Source organism: Numida meleagris, chromosome 1 (genome assembly GCF_002078875.1).
Source record: "Numida meleagris isolate 19003 breed g44 Domestic line chromosome 1, NumMel1.0, whole genome shotgun sequence".
Lineage (NCBI taxonomy): Eukaryota > Metazoa > Chordata > Aves > Galliformes > Numididae > Numida > Numida meleagris.
This window is the reverse complement of record NC_034409.1, coordinates 34,085,078-34,103,377: the sequence shown is the minus strand read 5'-3', so window position 1 is coordinate 34,103,377 and position 18,300 is coordinate 34,085,078. Positions and strand designations below refer to the sequence as shown.

The following is an 18,300-nucleotide window of genomic DNA, read 5'->3' as shown; positions in this document are numbered from 1 at the left end:
GATTAATGCCTATCCTGATCAACTAAACTCTACAGTGGCTCTTCAACGCTTAAATGTCATTGAGCACTTAGCCCTGAGCGATGTCGGAACATCAATCCTAATGATTTACTCCGGAGCTACCAAAGAATTAAGTCAATTTAATGTGTGTGCAAAGACCATTTGTATTTTTCTCAACATGGCAACCTCAGTCTTGGGTACTCCCCTTTTTCCCAGTGCTTGCCAAAAGGCTCCAGCTAATATTTGCCATAGGAAGCTCTCGCTTGAAGCTGGGATTCCATATTATCAGCCTTCAAACAGAGCAGTACTCCTCAGAACTCCTGTGCTTGCTTTGGGCAGACAACGCTCTGTGTGCAGTCCGATTTGCAACCACCACTCCTGCAGCAACAGAGCTCATCATGCTTGCCAGACCACACAGAATGAAATACATTCACTTCATTCAATCAAGGAAGGGTTAAAACATCAATTTTGAATAGCGGAAGAACTTTAAAAGAAAAATACAAAACAAGAAAATACAACCTCGGATTGTATTTACTACTCAAAATCTCCCTGATCTATTTTAGCATCACAGCCAGCTTGAAATCTGGCTTTAACTTCCATGCTGCAGCTTTAAGCTTGTTCCTCTTGTTTCATCCTTCTGCTGGAATGGCCCCAGCTGCTTGCCTTGAGAAACAGATCCACAGGCTCGCAACACTCCTTCTACAGTGAGCTCTGAGGACCTAGCACCAAATGATGACGTGGGGACTGAGGGGTTTCAAGCACATAACCTGCTCCTCGCCATGTACCTGGCTGGTTTTCTGAGGTCCCCTTCTAGGGACACTGTCCAAAAACCTTAACAATTAGCTTTTTTAAACACCCTGTAGCATGGTGATGCCTACTGTTTTCCAAGACTCTGCACATAAAAACTGCAAGACCTGGTGAGATCTCAACCTGTTAATTAAAGCAAAGAGCACATTTCACATCATCATACCCATGCTTTGTATTAAACAAGAAGGGAATACAGTGTGCTCCTACTAATACCAGCGGATCTTGAAGGAGACCGTTTGCTGCAGCTGGCAGACAGAGCTTACATTTCTGACTCTGCCAAGGCAGATAGGGGTGGGGAGGCCAAATTCCTCTGCATAGTAACTTCAAACAAGGGATTATGGACAAAACTCGGCAGATATCTTGATATACCACCTTGTCTAGCCCTCCCTGACAGACTTCAGAGAGTGTTTTTCTACTGCTGGCACATGCTGCAGAGAAACGTACACCTACTGTATGCACGTTTATGAAAGAAAATGGCAGTGGAGCTGCCATAGTTCCGGAGAGTGTTATGGACCTTCTTCTCCTTGCCCTTCTCTACCCACCCCAGGCTGGGCAGTTGGAGAGGAGCCTTGGCAGAACAGGAACCGCAGCCCTGTTCCTCTGACACATCTGCATTTGGAGCCCAGCTACCAACCCAACCCACTGCCCCCAGCATGTTGCACCAATGGTTTAAAACCAGCCTACAGCATCTTTGAATAGAACCATAGAATCACAGAACGGCTTGGGTTGGAAGGAACCTCTAAGACCATCTAGTTCTAACCTCCCCAGGCAGGGTGAATAAGTTCATACTTATGCATAACTTTGTTTGTTTGTCCCAAAACCCAGCAGACCAAAGGCTGTGTTGAAGGCCCTCACTCAGCAGGGCCTGGATAAAGGGGCAGATGAGGCACTCCAGCTCCCAACAGCCACATTTCCTCCTCCAGCTCTCTCAGAACACACACCAAAAATCACAAGATTTTACATTCATTGAGAACCTGGCTGTGTGTGTTTCTGAACTGAAAATGAGATGGGAAGTAACTGAAGAATATCTGCTTTAAAAAGGCAAAAATTGGTCCAAAGTACTTACGCAGTTTCACTACATGTTATGCTGGTATTGTTGGACTTCTGTTTGCTGTGATTGCTATTCTCTTTCCAACACTAAGAAACTAAAATACTGGGGAGAAAAAAACCTTCAACATCCAAAAATTGTTAAAAATGGCAGCTCTCGGTTCTCAATCTGAAAACAAAGCATTTACTCTAGTGCCCTCTATTGCTGAACACCCAAAACTGCCAGTATAAAGTTAATTTGCAAATTATCATTTTCTTTTCGTTTTCCTTTTCTTTAAAAGAAACCTGATAAAAAAATATGCACTGGTACAAAAAAAGTATGGCCTAGGTATAGCTACCCACTCTGTTGAGGAGCTGTGAACTCACAACCAGATCTGAGTTACTTAACTCCTCTACTTGGTTCAAGTGGTGCAATGTGAGATGGGGAAAAAGTCAAATCAAAGCCATCACACTACAGAAAGCTTAACAGAACGATCTTTGTGCTCGTTCAGCAGAACTGCAGAACACTCTGTAGTGGTCATTTCTTAACACTGAGTGCAGCCCAGCTCCAAGCATGCTTCTGGATGCTGAGGTATCGGGCTATAGTGTTACATTCTCTCTTTAAAAGAGGTAACTCCACACTACTAATTTATTAATGTTCCTCTGCATAAATGACCAACTCACAGCTTTTATTTCAGTTGTTATGGGACATCATTCCCACCTTGATAATGGACCTTGAGACACGTATCTTGGGGAGGTGCTGAGTTTAACACACACAGTTGGCAGCCTCTTCTCTTCTGGTTGCCTTCCTACGGGCTGCCAGGGTAGCAAAAAAGAAGCAGTGAAGAGAAATGACATCTTCCTACTGCTATCGTTTGACACTGGCAAAGGAAAGAAATGTGGCAGTAGAAAAACCAAAAGTAAAATTAAATCTTCCAAAGTACCTCAAAGCCCACACCAGGCACAGATTGTAACAGTAGTTTCTGGTGACCTTGACATCCCTCATGTGTTGTGGACATTCACATCAGTAGTCCTGATCCATGCAGCGTTTGGGTCTGTGAGATGAAGTTCAGTCTCTGAACATATTTACTTTTTTTTTTTTATCTTGCATTTGTAACAGACTTATGAAGCCCTAAAAATATACCATTACTGTCCAGACCCTAACAGAACGGGTCTTGCCCGGAAAAATACAGACTTAAAAATATGAGGCAAACTGAACAATTATTTAATGGATGGAGAAACACCCAGAAATCAACAACAGTGAAAGAGGATGTCCTATTCTTGTATTAGTATTTCAGTTGAAAAACACAAGAACAGCTGGATTAGACCAAGGAGCCACCCAGGCCATTATCCTGTCCAGGGAAGAGCCTGTGAGCAGGTGCAGAGGGAACATGTATGAGAAAAAAAGTGAATTTTGAACAATATTCTCCCTTTATGACCTCATTCCCTCTGGCAATCTGCAGCTTAAATGAGCCAACGGCTGCATCTGCATCTGTTTATTTAATATCTCTTTGTGGCTCTTTCCTCCATGAATTTATCTAATCCCTTCTTGAATACACTTACACTCCAGTCTCCCAAACATCCTGTTAGTCAGCTCGCCAATTGAATTACGTGTGTGTGCACGTATGTGAAAAAGTAGTTTGTTCTAAGCCTCTCGTGTGGCCAGTTCATGGTGGGGCGCTGACTTCTTATGCCCACCTCCCTGGGCAGCCCATTCCAGCGCCTGACCACTCTCTCAGAGGAGAAGTATTTCCTAACATCTGACCTGAATCTCCCATGGCACAGTTTGAGGCCATTCCCTCTCCTCCTATTGCTAGTTTCACAAGAGAAGAGGCCAATCCCCACCTCGCCACAACCTCCCTTCAGGTAGCTGTAGAGAGCTCCAGGTAAGGTCTCCCCTGAGCCTCCTCTTCTCCAAACTGAACAGTCCCAGCTCCCTCAGCCACTCCTCATAAGGCCTGTGCTCCAGACCCTTCACAGCTTCGCTGCCTTCTCTGGACACGCTCCAGGACCTCAGTGTCTTTCTTGTAGTGAGTGGCCCAAAACTGAACACAGTACACGAGGTTCGGCCTCACCAGAGCTGAGTGCAGAGAGGATGATCACATCCCTGCTCCTGCTGGCAGCACTGTTTCTGATGCAAACCAGGTTGCCGTCAGCCTTCTTGGCCACCTGGGCACACTGCTGGCTCATGTTCAGCCAAGTGTCAACCAAGTTTTTCAACTGATGAAAACTAAATCATAAGCCACTGTTCTGTATATGCAGTTACAGTGTTTTCCTCATATGTTTTTCTAAATATTTATCAGCAATGAATTAAATGTCACTGACCCAGCACTCAGTATGAAGTGTTTCTTCCACAGCCTCTTGCAGTCATCTCTATAGTATCCTGATGACCTGCAAACACCAACTTCTGGCACCCATCCTCTTTTTCACTTTGCTAATATGCATTAAATATTTTGTATAATACAGAGCCTGGAGCAGTTTCCTCTAGAGCCAGATAAGTGCACTTTTATGCAATTTGTACAAGAAAAATTACACATAAAATAAAAAGAGATAGCAAAAGCATGTATAGAGATGTTTTTGAAAGGAGATCAGAAACTAAAACCACATTTTCACAACACAAGTGATTTTTAAATGGCATACTTCCATTAATAATCTGTGTAAACTTATACGGACTCAAATGAACACAGGCTAATAAATGATGATTGGGAACTTTCAAATCAAATGAGCTGAAATGTCCAAAGCAGATGAACAAATAGGAACTGAGAGAACTGCATCCAATCCTAACACAGACAGAAAACCTGTTTGTGTGATCTGACTGTAAAAGGCCAATGTCTCCTACCTGCTTCCAACCTGCTACAGTGCCATACCCACGCTACTATGTAAGTAGAAGCCTTGAAGTAGACATTTAGGAAACAAACACATACAGCAACCCAGACAAGCTGGTTCCAAAGTTTTGATCACCCACCCCAGTAGGTCCCAAGAAGATACGGCCTTGAGTTACTGGATTCATGCTACAGAAGTTCACCTTGTCTGCTGCTCCATTCGTTTTCAGTATAACTGATTTGCAACCAAGTTGGTGTCCACTGAGACAGTGACGTTCAGCCCTTTCTCCCAGATACAGATAATTAACCCTTCCAGTGACACTCACCTGGGGGCATACATCTTGCCCACCTATTTGAGCTGCAGTTCCCAAATGCTCCTACACCCCATTCACCATCCCCATTGGGCCAAAACTCTCTCCATCAGCCCAGAGACAGAGTCTCTCCTTTCAAACACCTCTCTGCAAGCACCCTAAGCCCTGACTTGGCCTGACAAATCCACCACACCACGGAGAATTGCCCCCAAGCACAGACTGTCTTATCCTAAGATGAATCTCAATGAACCATGGGGAAAAGCTCACAGGAGTGAACTTTCTCACTAAAAGCACAGGAGATGGACAGCTCAAAGGTCAGCTGCAGGTATCCACAGGGAGGCTGGGAGCAGACACTGCAAGGCCCAAAGCTGCCCAGTCTCAGTCACTCCCAGCAGATACAGGCTGAGCATGCTGATAAGAGCACAACCTGTGGCTGACCAGGGGAGCCCCACCTTCCACATTTCTAGGACCTCACCTTCATCCTCTGCGAGGTTTTGTCTGAGAAGGCACTGTGCAATTAGCTCCAAAATTTCAGACAGATCACCCGTTAAGCATGGTGCGGACTGCCCCAGGCAGTGAGTGTGCTCTGACACCAGCACGCACCGGCCAGGACTGCCAGAGCCAAGCAGCATGCCAGCACTATCAGCAATAGCCATCCCTGCAACATGTACAACAGGATCCAAAAATGAAGTTACTATATCCATTAAAATATCCACTGCCAGCATGCGGCAAGCCATCATCTTCTACACAGTACTCCATAATGAACTTTTAAATGTGAATGTGTCCACATCCTATCCAAATGCCAATGAAGCACGAGCTATCAGACAACTTTGCTGCTAGGAGGCAGTTTGATGGTCACCTCTCTGGCCATCTCCTCAGAGCTGAGACAGCAGCATGTAACTGGAAAAGCATCTCTCTTCCAGACACTTCTTTCAATCTCTTTCAACCAACAGTTTTTTGACAAGAACGCAGCGAGTTTAGCTACTCATTAATTTCCTAGACACGTAGGCTTGCAGACACTGGGAAAGCATATGCTACCTCTACATACACAAAATATTTCCAGAAGAGGTTAAGTAAGGACATCAGCACTCATGGCATACATCATAATACGTTAGCTGGCCAAATATAAGAACTGCATTCACTAATATTTTAAGATAAGCCTTTCATAATTAATGTATCACACTAAAATTGTTTTATATTCTCTCTACCCATGTGTGTTACAAGTTTATTTTGTCAGCTGGATATGTTTTAGATAAAAGGTTTGAAAGCTGACTTCTCTCTTTGTTCAGGTTGCAGAGAATTTTAATCCTTTACATGAGATTTCATTCTGGAAGTAGCCAACTTAAGGGATAGCACTGTATTTCTGTACATTTTCATTTATTTTTCAAAACATATACTCCTTCACAAACATAATTTCATAGTGGATCCATGACCATTCTGACCAAAATTCCTCCACAATCAATTAAAAAAAATGTCTAGCTCTACTGACGTTAAAGAAGAACTAAAAGGCTAGAACACTAGAGCAGAAAAATCATGCAAAAAAAAGCAAGCAACAGTGAAGGGTAAAAATCAACTTCAGACTACAGGAGATTGAGTCAGTTGAAGATTTTGTCAAGAAGGTCTCCCTTTCTGCCCTCTGAAAGAACTTGCCTACATACCTTGAGGGACAGTAGCTCAAACAGCTGAGAATCATCATTATCCAAGAGCTGAGAATAAAGATTTTCGTGAGTCAGTTGGCTTCAGCAAGAAATGGCCACCAAAATCTCCCACATCAGACCACTTTATCTACTTATTTGTTACTATGGCTTCCAAGCAAGCTGGGTGATTTTGTCAAAGTAAAAAAATGATAAGAAGCATTGTGCTTTTCAACTTTTCGCTTTCATTTTCAAAGGATATTACGGAATGTTTTTTTCTGAACAGATCTGAAATCTGCTTTTTTTTCTGTATAGGATTGAAAAAGATTGTAAGGATTTAAATCAATGCATATCATAAGGCTGTCTCTGCTAGGGGTAGGCATCTGTTGCTTCAGAAGAAACTACAAAAAACAATTGTGGGATCTGAGCCAGAAATTATGTCAAACTAATCCATAATTGGTAAAAATTAACTTAGACATTGAAGGAAGATGATTTACTTCTCTTTCAAAGCTTTTCTTACAGCTTCAATTGTCATATGATTGAATATTCTTATTCTTCCAGACTCTCTTTAAATCTGGTTACATTCCTGACCTCAGCAGCATCCCCTGGTAATGAGCTCTACAATTCAATTACATTTTGAATTAGAAAAAAGAAAAAAAATAAAGAAATTTCCTTTTACATATTTTAAATTTGTCACCCCTCACTTTAATCCTCTGCTATAAGATAGAGAAAATAGGAGCTGCTTCTCTATTGTGTCTTCACTGACCATAGATTTCCATAGCTTTATCTAGGCTTGCTCTGACCCGTTTTCCTAATTCCTTTGTATTTCAACACTCCTCCATGACTGCTCATTATGTACTAGAAGATTTCAGGTCATATGACTTGTCAATACAAATTCCACGAGGATGCTGAAGGAAAAAATCCAAACGTATTTCAAAGATATAAAGGCTGCAGAACCCTAAATATTACATCCCACAGTTTAAGCTTCTTATAAAATGTTGTATTTCCATTATTAAACTAAATGCACTTGAAAGATCATTAGCTACATTTCATGTAGGTTCCTCCAAAAGTAATGCCTTCTATTTATTTCCATGGAAAATACAACAGATACAAAGAGCACAATAACACCATTTGATAGAGAAGATTCTCACAAAACACTATCTTTTTTAACATAGACACCAACATCAGTTATGCATTTTTTCCAGCAATGAACAAGAGCCTGCATGCTGCACTCATAAAAATCTGCACCAGCGGAAGTGCCCCACTGTCACTGCCACTGCCACCACTGCTGAAATGCACCACCCACCGCCTCTCTGCACTCACATCCACTCTTTGGTTTCCAGAAGCATCCAGCAAGCATCAATGAAAATCAGTGGGTGCCATTTTTTTTCCGCATAGAGGAATTCAGTGACCCACTGTTGCTTCCTACGTGCTTCCATGTCAAACACCTTTATGTCAGACTGCCACTCTTCTGCCATCTGTCACACAGCAACAACAGGTAATGGATATTGGTGGGAAGGTTCAGCCTCTGCTGCCGTACCACCAACATCCGCCTCTGATCTCATGGGTCAACATAACAAATTAGGAGGCACTACTCTCACTGCAGCCCTTGTACTATATTCTGAACTACATCTAAGATATTATTTTGACCTTTGGTAAGTAATTTAATTAAAAACAGTTACTAAGCACCACCCTAGAACTCTCTTCCTTCTTTAATAATGCAGAAAGGGGTATCTTAGCTGTGGGCAATAATCCACTTTGTACTGTGTCCAGGTCTGGGGCCCCCAGTACAAGAAAGACAGGGAGCTGTCAGAGAGGGTCCAGAGGAGGGCCACAAAGATGATCAGAGGGCTGGAGCACCTCCCCTACAAAGACAGACTGAGGGAGCTGGGCTTGTTCAGCCTGGAGAAGAGAAGGCTGCGGGGTGACCTCATTGCAGCCTTCCAATACCTAAAGGGAGCCTATAAACAGGAGCGGAGTCAACTCTTTGAAAGGGTAGATAATGGCAGGACAAGGGAAATGGTTTTAAGTTGAAGGAGGGAAGATTTAGGTTGGATATCAGGGGGAAGTTCTTTACTATGAGAGTGGTGAGGTGCTGGAACAGGCTGCCCACAGAGGCTGTGGATGCCTCGTCCCTGGAGGTGTTCAAGGTCAGGTTGGATGGGGCCCTGGACAGCCTGGTCTAGTATTAGATGTGGAGGTTGGCGGCCCTGCCTGTGGCAGGGGGGTTGGAGCTTGATGATCCTTGAGGTCCATTCCAAACCAAGCCATTCTGTATTCTGTGATCCATAGCCAAAGCATCCATCCAAAGAGAGGCTGGATAACTAAGGGCTTTTAGGATAAGAAATATGGTTATGCCGTGATAGATAAAAATTGCACCAAATACAGCTTTCTGAACACAATCATGTACTGCAGTACTAAACTCCCTCTCATACTTACAATCTGTTTTTGTGCTTCAGCAGATTTTCTTTCTGGACAGGAAAAGGAGAGGTTGAGGACCCATGAGAAATGGAGTGACTGAAGCAGAATGAAAACAAGTCCTTGCAGAGCCACAGTGCCCATCTCTCAACTCAGATGACAGACAATATCACAATGTCTATGGCAAAGCATAGTGCAGAATGTCGTTTCTACTCTTCATTACACATCCAAATCATGAAAGTTTCTTTCTCGTTGTTAAAACATTAATTTATTTGTTAAAGTGTGTCTAAAAACTATCAGCGAGTATTATGGCAAGCTTTAATTATTAGCTGGGTTTTTCATCCACGGAACAAGGCTAGCAGCGCACAATTATTCTGCTGGCTCATCCTGGCTGACCTAACCAGAAAATCCTGTTAGTGCCAACAGAGGAACAAACACTGGCAGAAAAACACAGAGGTGGAGATCAAGTTGAAAAAACTAGAATTATGCATCGTGAAGCTCTTTGTTTACCCTGCTGGTGACGGAGCACTGGCACAGACTGCCCAGAGGGTGCGGCGTCTGCTCCTTGGGGATCTTCAGAAGCTGCCAGGATGCGGCCCTGGGCACCCTGCTCTGGTGGCCCTGCTGGGCAGAGGTTGGAGCAGATGGACTGAGGGGGCCCTGCCAACCTCAGCCGCGCTGGGATTCTGTGATTTATGAGGGTAAGTTTCCCTGTATAAGAATGTAAATAGACGGTCAATTCTGTTGGGACTTACATATTAGAGAACTCTCTCAGTAGCACAGAGGAGTAGCTCGGTTAAAAGAATTTTTTAAATGTGGTATTTCAGAGTTAAGGAAGCATGTGAATAATTTTGGTAATTACTCAAGAACCCAGCCAAAATTCTGGCCACTAAATAAAGCCAGAAGTGTTCACAGACTTTGGTGCAGCTAAAGTTTCATACCACTTAGTGGCTTTGTGAAGACCAAAAGGGATCATCAGTGGAGACACTATCAGCATCCACCCCTCTGTGGCAGAGGCGCTAGGACTTCAGCTTCCAGTTATTATGCTGACATGTTAGGAGGTCTTGAGATAACCAATATTCGAACAGAGGTAATAATTCTAGTTTCAGTTAGGGAAAGCTTTGCCACAGACTTCAGTGAAGTAGGATTTCCCTCTGGATGCTTGAAAACTACAGAATCCTTCACTGAGAAGAAGCCACATGTCATTTAGACATGCCATTTAGATACGTAGTCCAATAGCATTTCTGTGATAGATTTCAGATTGTTCAACTTGTCCTTCCTGTCTCAGATTCATTAATCTGTGATCTGAAGCACAACACTAAATTGTTCAGCTGCAGAACTGATCCAAATCCCACCCCACACAAACCAAAATGTTGTATTAATGTTGTAATACTTGCAGAATTGACAAGTTGACCACTTCAATCAAAATAGTCCTTGTCAAAAGAAATTCTGACTTGTATAATTAGACCTTTAAAAATAACAGACTAAATTCAGCTTCCTAGGCTGCAAGGGTGCGCATTTCTCCAAACTCCCTGAGAACATGCCTCAAACCCAGCTTTTAGGCAATTCTGAAAGGACGCAACCGTCTTTGGGTTTTACGACTATTTAAGAGGATGCAAACACTTTCCCACTAGGAGTGGACAAAGACTGAATTGTCTTTAGAAGCAATGACTTAGAAGCAATAACCGATGAGCTGAGTGGTACTCCATTTCAGCTGATAAACTGGGTATTAAGGACAGAGCATCACTGCCAAACACAAGCCCTCCCACAATTCCTCATTGCCTTCTGTGAACAATGACACAACGAGCCAAGGTATTTAGTCACCTTTACCTTTGCAAAGCCTTCTAGATAAATGAACAGGTAAGGCAATTTGAAATAATTTTCTGGCAAGTATTTGAGTCATGTCAGAGCTCCTATGTAAGTGAGAAACAAGATGTGTAAAACCAGGATGCCAAATATCTCTGACATGAATGCTAATATGAATAAATTACAAGGCTGCAAGAGGATTCTCCATCTGAGCAAGCCTAATGAACCTTCTGTTGCATCTGTAAAATATTTTTACAGTTTTGCCTAATGAGCCTCAGAGAATGGAAAAATGCAGAACAATGCTGGACTGGGAAAGTTAACCAGCTGAATGGAAATAAATTCTTTTTCTCTTTGAATTTATTTTTAGCGGGAAAAAAAAAAAATTGTCTTAAGAAGTATAGCAGCAGACTTACCAGTAGACTTCCAAAGCAGTTTTACCGTTCTCCTCCTTGAGCTGCCCAGTGATTTGGGAAACCGGTAAAAGAAACGCGCTATCCTTCTGATGGTTTTGCTGAAGTCGCTTCTTATTGCCATGTCTGAAAGGGCTCTACGGCTACATCAGGACGAGCAGCAGCACGCACCCAGGCTGCGAGAGGAAAGCCCACGACTGCCCGCACACAGCACGCCGGCTCTGAGCTCAGCCTCAGCCAGCACGTCTCGAGACCACCTGTTAGTCCTAAATCCCCTCCCTCCCAGTCACTCAGTTTAGAGCCCTTTAGACCTCCCTCTTTATGCCAAGCGGAGCTATATTAATAGATGCTCTGGCTAAAGAAAGACTAATGCTTCAGAGCCTTAACCTGGTGCTGCGTTTTCAGTGATGTTAAAAGAGGACTTATTTTCCACAGAGGGATTTTGGAAGGTTCATCTCCAGCTACCTCTTCTAGTCCGTAAGCAAATCAAGCCCAAAATTGATAGCCTAAGTCCTCTTTCAAACGCCTTTTATTTAAATCAACAAGATTTTATCCAAGTGTCTCAGAGACCTTCCACTGAAGGTTCTTAGCAATACACTGAACAATTTCTATAAATACACAGGTTTTTAAAAAGCAACTTTCACTCGTAATAGATTCTAAGTTAAATGTAACAGTCAGAGCATTCACTGATACAGTTTGAATCACGCATCTATTCACATTCAGCTATCCAAAGGAACTACTAGCATGTCAGTAGTCAGACTGCACGCTTCAAGCAAGAAACATGTTGAATTGTAAACCCAAAGATGCAATGAACTAATATACCCCCCTGTTTTAAAACAAATACAACGTACATTTACTTGTATAATTCTAACATACACATTTTAACAGCAAGACAATTTAACCATTTCCCAAGCCTAGTACGATCTCCTCAGCTGTGTCACAAGCTTCTCTTCAGCTTCTCACATTTAATTTGATTTTTTTTCTTCTGCTGAATCTGGACAGCAGAAAACACTGAATACCAAAACTAATGTCATTACTAAACAAAGATCCTTCTATCTCAACCTTTAAATGACAGTAAGGAAGGGCTCTGTTACATGAGCTACGCTCACAGCATGCAGTTAATAACTCTTCTAGAATTCACTGTGTATTTCTCTATGCTAAAATACGTGAAGTATTTAGCCCCATTTTATACATTGGACATTTTTAACATCCTGCTGACTTCTCAGGTCCAAGTTAGATAGATTGCATTTCCTCCAGTCAGTATGTCTCCGAAAACAAACATTTCCACTTCTGCTGGATCTGCCACAATTCTTCAGCCAGTGTCAGCAGAAGAGCAGACGTCGGGGCTGGAGCTGCCCGACTCATCTCCCCTCCGAGCTCCACCCCACCATGCCAGCAGGAATTTCACAGCAAAGTGAGGGTTTCAGCACAAGTCAGAGCTCTGACACCCGACTCGGCAAACAGCAGAGCAAGGGCCCAGCAGCTAACTTGCTGCTCTGGGAACCAGCATGGTTCTGAGCGCTTAAGAGCGGCTGCCAAATACTGAGTTGAATGATTAAGGCTTTTTTTTCCTGAAATGGGCATGCACAAAATGTAATGGAAACCAAAGTGGCGTATATAAAAATACTCGATATTTCAGACTAGAAGCAAATATATGGTAGGACTAATAGGTTTATAAATTGATAAAGAAGTATGCATTATCTTTAGCAGGATATGAAAGGGAATATATTTGTCACCCAAACAAAAAATACCAATATCATATTTTTTGTTATGATGGTATTTTATGAGGCTTAAAAGAGCACTCAGTAAAACACATCAGGGTATAAAAACATAAAGGGGCACACTGACTTTGCTGGTAGGCTCAACAAACCTGTGGAGGACTACGCCTTGTAGCATTCTGTGCCTTACTGGAACAACACAGAATTCGATTAGCATGCAAAATCCTCAGTTAAATAAACCAGACGATTACGCTGTGTGAAAAACCAGTGTGCTGAACGGCACAGTGGCGGGTCAGCCTCACCCCCGACCCCTACAAGGCCTCTCCCTGTCACAGACCGATGCCCACCCCGCCCACCTCACACCCTGCGGGCATGCAGACCTGGCTCCATGGCCATGGGTGCTCTCTAGGCCAGGCACCAGAGCCAGGCAGACATCCTCCCCGCAGCGTCCACACCACAGCCCGCTTTGCACAGGGAAACCTGCGCCTGCTGGTTGGAAAGCGGCCATAGTGAGCTCCTAGCTGGACCCCTAGGCCCTAAGGGCTGCTGGTGAAACCCCCTGAGGCTGAGACACGTCACTGTCCACACTGACACACAAAGCCCTGCAGGTGGGCTCTGAGCAGGGCTACACAGGGCTGCTGTGCCAAAGCCATTCCCTTGCTTACTGCTGGATATGCAAAACTGGAAAAGAAAAGAACCAAATGGCATACAAAAACTCTCACTATTATGTAACATACTTCTAAACAAGGAAATGCAAACAACCAGTGGCATCTGTCTGGGAGTCATAGAGTCACAGAATTCCTAAGGTAGGAAGACCTCTACGATCATCCAGTCCAACCACCAACCCATCCCCACCATGCCCACTAACCACGTCCCTCAGTGTCACATCCACACATTTATTGAACACCTCCAGGGACGATGACTCCCTGGGCAGCCTGTTCCAATGCATCACCACTCTTTCTGAGAACTGTGTAAGAAAAAGTAAACATATTAATGAGACATTACCATACACTCGTCTCGATTAGCAAATATTCCCAATAGCTGAGCTCAAAGCAAGTTTTTGCCTTTTTTGTAGTTAGAATACACTTGGAAAACAAGGTGGTCTCTTTCCCACTCGTGGCAGTATGGGTATGTGGCACAATGCTATGTACAACCCCTACAGGCAGATCGCAGAGTGGAGAAGTATTCACAAGTCAGTCTTCACAATACTATTTTCTATTCCAATGGAGCTTGAACTTCCAGAGAAGGACAAAGACTTTCAGAGCTCTGTGGTCCCATGCTTCAGCACTGCCATGTATGTATGACAGTGTCAGGACACAGTGCCACAGATTTCATACTAAAACATAATTATAACATCATAATGTGTGATGCCGAGCTGGTGCTAGGAAGCTCATAAAGAATGCAGTGCGTTTCCTAAGAGTAAAGAAACAAAAATCTGCTGCATTTGAGCTTTGTTCAGTAAAACTAACATAATACTTCCAATTTCCAGCTCAGCTGTTCATCCATCTCTAATCCAAATAAGGAGCTATATTTTGAGCTTTCTAAAAAAACTTTTGATTCTCAGCAGCTGCACATACACAAAAAGAAGGGATTAAAAATGGACAGTGACTGACAATCTGCAGCTTCCAAAACCGTGCCTCTGTTTGAAAGATGGAAATTGAAGAACTGCAGCACAAGTAAAACACATTCACTTTCAGATATCAGGATCTACTCTTTTGCAAATAAATCAATAAAGTTGAAATAAATTGTACAGCCTATTAGCCGTCAAAAGCATTTTGCATCTAATTCTTTCTTATCCATTTTTCCAGTCAGTTACACATCAATAGGTAATACACACCAACACGTGATATGGAAATGAAGAAAAACAACAAAAGAGAAGGAGAACAATGTTGAAAATCTTACATAATACACTACAGAGGCATGAAAGGCATAAAAATAGAATAAAAACATAATGCAACCAAAACCCAAAACCTCACCTGACAGTCACTGCACATCAAACTGAACCACCCCCAGATCTCTACCACTAGGAATTCCCATCCAACAGTTTTTTCTGCAAAAGAAAAAAAAAACTGCTTCTTGACTAGACACACTCCTGTGATGAGAATGACTTTTAAATAAAACACTGTGGAATTGGGATTAAGCCCCTGAAAAGCAAACGAGCATTAGACAAGTAGGAGCAGTTTCAACCCTTCTTGCCAGCCCTCTGGAAATCCCTCTGGATGAGCAGGTAGTTGGGATTTCTCTAATTGAATCCAGCTGTCTGCCACTGGGATGGTTGTCGTGGCTTCCCTCTTGTTGGCAGAGGAAGAACAGCACCTCTTGGGCATTCTTATTCCCATCCTGCAGTGAAGTTATAAAACAGTTCATGAGATGAACTGTGGTCTGCACAGCTTCTGAAGAAGCCAGGAGGCCACTGAGGAAAGCACACGAAGGGCTGTGAGAGCCTCCTCGGAGCTGGCTCTAAGGAGTTGTTGTAGAGACAAGAAGCAGAGCCCTGCCTTTTCTGTGGCACACTGAGAACATCTTAACAGAAAAACCTTGAGAACTGTCTACTTCTATAGGCTATCTGTTGGAGAACAACTGGATTTCTGCCCTTAGGGAATGCGGAGTGGGAAGTTCTGAGCAATACTTCTGATGAAGCGCATACTGGACAGAAATCTAAGGACAGAAATCATGGTGTCAAAGCACATTTACTCACATCTGTTAGCCCTTATTGCATTCTAAAATGAAATGCAAGGTGCTGCACTTGGGTCAGGGTAATTCCAGACATGTACAGACTGAGAGAAGAATTCACTGAGAGCAGCCCTGAGGAGAAGGACTTGTGGGTGATGGTCGATGAGAAGCTCAATATGAACTGGCAGTGTGTGCTTGCAGCCTGGAAGGCCAACCACAACCTGGGCTGCATCAGTAGAGGGGTGGCCAGCAGGGGGAGGGAGGGCATGGTCCCCATCTGCACTCCCCTAGTGAGGTGCCATCTGGAGTACTGTGCCCAGACCTGGGGTCCCCAGCACAAGAAGGACATGGAGCTGTTGGAGCATGTCCAGAGGAGGGCCACGAGGATGATCAGATGGCTGGAGCAACTCCGCTACTGAGAAAGGTTGAGGGAGCCAGGCTTGTTCAGTCTGGAGAAGAAAAGGCTCTGGGGAGATCTCATTGTGTCCTTCCAGTACTTAAAGGGAGCTTATAAATGGGAGGGAGAGTGACTTTTTACACAGTCTGACAGTGATAGGAAAAAAGGAAACTGTTTAAAACTAAAAAGAGAGACTTTGAGTAGATATTAGGAGGCAATTCTTTACTCAGAGGGTGGCGAGGCCCTGGCACAGGCTGCCCAGAGAAGCTGTGGATGCCCCATCCCCGGAGACACACAAGGCCAGGTTGGATGGAGCCCTGGGCAGCCTGAGCTGCTTGGTGGCAACCAGCCCACGGCAGGGGGTTGGAACTGGGTGGGCTTTAAGGCCCCTTCCAACCCAAACTGTTCTATGATTCTATGAAAATATATGATGCTATTGTGAAATATTTTAATACACTGTTACATAAAAAAGTGCATTTTTACATATTTCAGCAATATTTCTGCACAATTCTTTTTAGCATTACCCAGTCTCCTGGGCCATGATTGTTCCCTGTTTGATTTTGAACACTTCAGCCTGTAACATCTGTTGTAATTTCTTGATGACCTTTTCCTGATGGTGCAAACGTGCAAAGCCAGATGTGACTGATGCAGTACCATGAGTGCGAGGTGGCACTGCCGTGTTGGTGCAGCGGCACATTAGGAAGGTGATGCACTAATTTCTGGGGACTGCTACAGGTACAACATGACACACGCTGCCATTTTTAATGTAGTTTGGCTACAGGCTTACTCTATGTGGTCTTGTGCAGCAAGATTAAAGCTGAAAATTAGTTTTAAAAGTTAAATGCAGAAAATCGTTAAGTGCGGTAAAAATAACAGTGTTAATATTAGCCATGTAGTAGATGTTGTGCCAGTAGCAGTAAAACTAAGGAAAATGGTGGAACAGCCTTTAAGAAAATTGCTTTTATATACATACAGTTTCACTTCACAATATAGAGAAAATAAAACTCTAGGCTAGAACTGAAGAGAAGATACTGAGTTGCCTTGTAACTGATTTTGACACGTAGGAGTTGACTCAGCGGATGACAGACCAACATGCCTGTGGGCTTTGGGTGACTGCGCCAAAATTAGCAGACTTCTCATTGAGAGTTTGCAGGGAACTATCTCTAAGGGAAATCAGAAATCAGGGCAGGAAAACAAAAATGTGCATTAAATGTTGCTAAAAGAACACATTTATTCATCTTAATCTGGTCTGTTTACATCAAGGGTAGAGTAGCCTGACTATTTTTTAGGCTACAGTTAAGCTTTGAGAATCTTTCATTAGATCTCTGCACGTTGCACAAATGACCACATGCTATTTGCACCTGAGACTGACGGTGTCCCTGATGTGCATACTCTCTCTTAGAAGAGCAGGATGTTTCTCATCTCCTATTTCTTATTTTAGGCATGGCAGCTATTAGATCATAGAAACTGGACTGTAATAGATAAAGAGATATTGCAGAGCTCAACTTTCACTGTACCCTTTTATACTTTCTTCCAAGCTCCTGTGCTCACTTGTCAGGGTATTGCACCCAAGCTACTGCACGTGATGTGCTCTTCCTTTATGAATCAAAATCAAAAAGGCGTTTGTCAGTACTCAGTGCAGCACAGAGACAAGAGACGTGCCTTGCAGCTCATAAAGCCATCCAGACAAAAGCAGCATCATTCCTGTCCTTCCGTTGTGCACACTGCTGACCTGCATTTAACCATCTGGATACAGAGCTCCATCCAGTCATGCTGGGGGTTCTGGTAAACGCTGCTTAGCAGCAGAAGGAAGGGATGACTGTGAGTGCTGGACATGAGCTAAGCTCTGATTCGGCCCTGGCCAGTGCCCTCTTAGGTGACCCTGAAAGCCAGTTTGCCTCCCGGTGCTTTCCTCGGTGTCCGGTTCACTCACAGCACTTCAGAGCAGAGTTTGCTTCTTCCAGATGAGGAGTTACTGTTCTCTGCAAAGGAGTGGAAAATGGGCTCAGAACAGCAAACCCATGGGAACACAAACCCTGGGCTGCAGTGCGCTGCCACTCCTACCCAAACAGAGCCTGAGAAATTCTGGTAATCTTGGACTTCTGTCATGGTTTTATGATTTTCGGTTATTGGTATTCCACATCATAACATCATGTAGTGAATGTACCTGGTTCTCAGAAGAGAAGGACTACTACAGTCCCCACGGCACTTTGCTCCTCTGTTACCATTTTCCAGCCGGAGGGAAAAGATAAAAGCTCGCAGTATAAAAACTTGCAGATCA

At 43.4% G+C, this 18,300-nt stretch overlaps 1 protein-coding gene and 1 long non-coding RNA gene across 4 annotated transcripts in view; one reads left to right on the top strand and one right to left on the bottom strand.

Annotated features, from left to right (window-relative positions):
* The window catches only part of RASSF3 (Ras association domain family member 3), a 101,512-nt gene that overhangs the window by 78,769 nt on the left and 4,443 nt on the right, over positions 1-18,300 (bottom strand). The window lies entirely within an intron of this gene.
* LOC110392750 lies at positions 9,024-14,704 on the top strand. Its single transcript, XR_002434598.1, has 2 exons — positions 9,024-9,716; positions 10,510-14,704. It is a non-coding gene; the product is annotated as an uncharacterized LOC110392750 (long non-coding RNA).